Source organism: Gossypium hirsutum, chromosome D10, assembly GCF_007990345.1.
Source record: "Gossypium hirsutum isolate 1008001.06 chromosome D10, Gossypium_hirsutum_v2.1, whole genome shotgun sequence".
Lineage (NCBI taxonomy): Eukaryota > Viridiplantae > Streptophyta > Magnoliopsida > Malvales > Malvaceae > Gossypium > Gossypium hirsutum.
This window is the reverse complement of record NC_053446.1, coordinates 5,134,913-5,138,722: the sequence shown is the minus strand read 5'-3', so window position 1 is coordinate 5,138,722 and position 3,810 is coordinate 5,134,913. Positions and strand designations below refer to the sequence as shown.

General features: G+C 34.3%; 1 non-coding gene across 1 annotated transcript; it reads left to right on the top strand.

Annotated features, from left to right (window-relative positions):
- Positions 1-3,703: 3,703 nt before the first annotated feature.
- LOC121222795 (small nucleolar RNA R71) lies at positions 3,704-3,810 on the top strand. Its single transcript, XR_005920166.1, has one exon. It is a non-coding gene; the product is annotated as a small nucleolar RNA R71 (small nucleolar RNA).

Genomic DNA, 3,810 nt, shown 5'->3' with positions numbered 1-3,810 from the left:
CAACCATAAAAATATATTTCAAAAAAATAATAATTAAAATAAGTTTTAAAAAATAAATAAAAAAATTAAGCAACTAAAACAAAATTAAAAAGAAAGATAAATAAGAAAATAAAATAAAAAATAAAAACAAAAACAAAAAAAAGTAAACTTAATGATACCAATAAACTTAAAAGTAATTGTAATAATAATAGTAAAAAAATACTAAAAATAATAAAAATAGCAGAAAATTTAAAATAAATTTAAAATCTAAGTATAAGAATAATGAATAAATAAAATAAAAAATTAAGAAAATAAAATTAAATAATATAACAAATAATAATAAAATAAAATAAAATAAATGGGGTAGCTTGGTTGGGGAAGAAGAAAAAGACAAATTGAGAAAGGAATTCTATACTTAGGGCCACATGGCCATGTGGAGTATTTTCAGCCCGTGTGCAATTAAAAGTTAACCCAGTTTCCACACATCCATGGACACGTCTGTGTGTCCAGGCCGTGTGGTACACACGATCATGTGCCAGGCCATGTGCGTTTTCCTTCGCTTCTCCTACGTCCATGTGAGATCCCATATGCCCGTGTGGCTTGGCCGTGTTTCTCACACGGCCATGTCTCTTGCCCGTGTAACTCTCTAACTTTGAAAAAATTAGCTCCAACTTTTACACAGCCTAGGACACGTCAGTGTGGGTCACACGGTCATGTCACTAGGCCGTGTGTTTCATTTTAGGCCATGTAACCATCGAATTTTTGAAAATTTAAGTCCCAATATCCACACGGCTAAGGACACGCTGTGTGTCCAGGTCATGTGGGTCACACGCCCATGTCGTCAGGCTGTGTAACTCACTGTCGAACCTCTTATAGTGCACACAGCCTGGGACACGCCCGTGTGTCTAGGCCGTGTGGGTCAAAAGCACTGTTTTTTTATTTTAAAATTTTGAAAATTAATTAGTTTTAAAAATAACATGAAATAAAATTAAAAGAATTAGCAGTGTTAACACTCGGGTTGCCTCCTGAGAAGCACTTATTTAAAGTCTAAGCTCGACCTACCTTACATTCGCACAGTCACGATGGTTCGCGGAGTCGAAACTCCTCTTTCTCATTATCAATTCTATTATCAACATAAGGTTTAAGTCGAGTATTATTTACCTTAAATGTGCCAAATTCAGAATAAGTTACCTCGACTATACCGTATAGGAAGACATTCAGTACCGTAAATAGATTTGATCCGTTTGCATCAAGCTCTGAAGTGACAATTCAAGGATCCATTTTATCTAGAAGTACCTTATCTCCAACCTTAAATTATTTCGTTCCATCCACATGCTTATCATGGTGTCTCCTTAACTCTTTATCGTGCTTTTTTGGTTTCTCCTTAACATGTGTTCGCCATTCATCTAGTTCATCGATTTGCAACATTCATTCATCATGAGTCGTTCTGTTTCTTTCGCATGGACTGAAACGTGGCTCCATCACGTTTTTTCAAGGGATTTCCTGCAAAGAAGTTTGAGCCACATGGTTACTCATATTAAAAGAATTTGTAATATCATCTCGATCATTAGATGTCTTAACAGAATCACAAGCTTGAAGAGTAATCGTTTCGTCACCTACAAGAAGTACTAACTCACCTGTACCAACATCAATAATAGTTCTAGCAATTGCTAAAAAGGGTCTTCCTCAAAATTAAATGTACTTTATTACCCTCATCCATGTCTAAAACAACAAAATCAACTAGGAATATGAATTTATCAATTTTTACAAGAACATATTTAATAATACCCTTAGGAAATCTAGTGGTTCTATCTGCTAATTGAATACTCATCCAAGTTTGTTTTGGTTTCCCAAGACCTAATTGTTTAAACATTTTATGGGACGTGACATTAATACTTTCCCCTAAATCAGCCAAAGCGTTCTTAATATTCAAACTACCAATTAAACAAGGAATAGTAAAACTCCCTGGATCTTTCAATTTGTTGGGTAGTTTATTTTGCAAAATGGCTGGGCAAACTGCATTTAGCTCCACATGTGACGAATCATCTAACTTCCTCTTGCTCGCCAAAAGCTCATTTAAAAATTAAACAGAATTGGGCATCTGCAAAAGAGCTTCAATAAATGGTAAGTTAATATGTAAATATTTTAGAAGTTTAAGAAATTTACCAAATTATTCGTTCGTGTGGTCTTTCTTCGTCGCATTAGGATATGACACTCGAGGATTATATTCCTTACCGATATTTTTGTGTTCATTCTGGCTTACCTCGACCTTACCGTTACCTACCACTAGGGGTGTTCAGTCAGTTAACTGACCCGAAATAACATTAACCGAATTAACCGACCTTTTAAAAATTTTAACCGTTAACCGAACTGAAATTTTTTCAGTTACTTCGGTCGGTTAACCGAATTAACCGAAAATTATATATTTTTTATTTTTGGTTAAAAATTAACCGAATTAACTAAATTACTCGAATTAACTGAATTACCCAAATTAATCAAATTATCCGAATTAACCGAATTGAATCACTACATAATTAAAAACATTACATAAGTCTTTGAATTTTATTTTTATTTATTAAATTATTTGTTTAGACTTTTAGACTTTAGTTTTAGTTTTAGAAATTTGTTTTTAGTTATTAAATTATTTGTAATTTTTATGATTGGATTGGGTTGGGTAGTTGGGTTGGGTTAGATACTTGGATTGGGTTGGATTTAGGTGAATAGGGCCAATTTATATATTATAATTTTATTTATTATTTTTTTCGGTTAAATAAAAAAATTTTGATTAACCGGCTGGTTTCGAACTGAATTAACCGTTAACAAAACAATCAAAAAATAATTAACCGACCCCGACCGAAAAACTTGTATACCCCTATCGAAAAATAATTTTTTCGGTTTTACCCGAATTTTGTACACCCCTACTTGCCACACTTTCTTGCTTCGGTTCTGGTTCAGATTCAACTAACCCTTCTTCATCTCGCACAGTAATTATATGAAGCTACTCCCTAGGGTTAGTTTCGATATTGCTAGGCAAACTACCTTGTGGTTGTTCTAAGATTAACTTAACTAGTTGGCCTATTTGGTTCTCGAGCCCTTGAATCGGTGCTTGTTAATTTTTAAACGCTAGTTCAATGTTTTGAAAATGAGTTTCTAACACTGAGATAAACTTCGTTAACATCTCCTCAAGGTTCAGCTTATTCTCTTGCTGGTAAAGTTGTTGTTAGAAGCCTGGAGGGGGTTGTGCTCTTTGATTTCCTTAACCACCCCAGGAGAAATTGGGATGGTTCTTCCAACCTGCATTATAGGTGTTACTGTAAGGATTAATTTGAGGCCTAGAATTATTACTTATATAGTTGATTTGTTCGTTCTCTATTCTAGGACCATAGGGTAAATATTCTAGATTATTCATTCCTCCTCCATCCGTATCGCACTGGATCACCGGATGTACCTGCGTAGAAACACATAAACCATCAATTTTCTTATTTAAAAGTTCTACCAGATTCGATAACATGGTGACCGCATCTAAGTTAAAAACACCAGCTGCTTTCATCGGCTTAGTCCTCATGGCTTGCCACTGATAATTATTCAATGCCATCTCTTCTATAAACTCATACGTCGCTTCAGGTGTTTTATTGTTGAGAGTACCACCACTACTGCATCGATTAACTGTCTAATTAAGGGATTCAAACTGTTGTAAAAGGTTTGAACCTATAGCCATAAATGTAACCCATGGTGAAGGCATCATCTCAATAAGTCTTTATACCTCTCCCATGTATCATATAGGGTTTCTAAGTCAATTTGAATGAAGAAAGAGATATCATTCCTCAACTT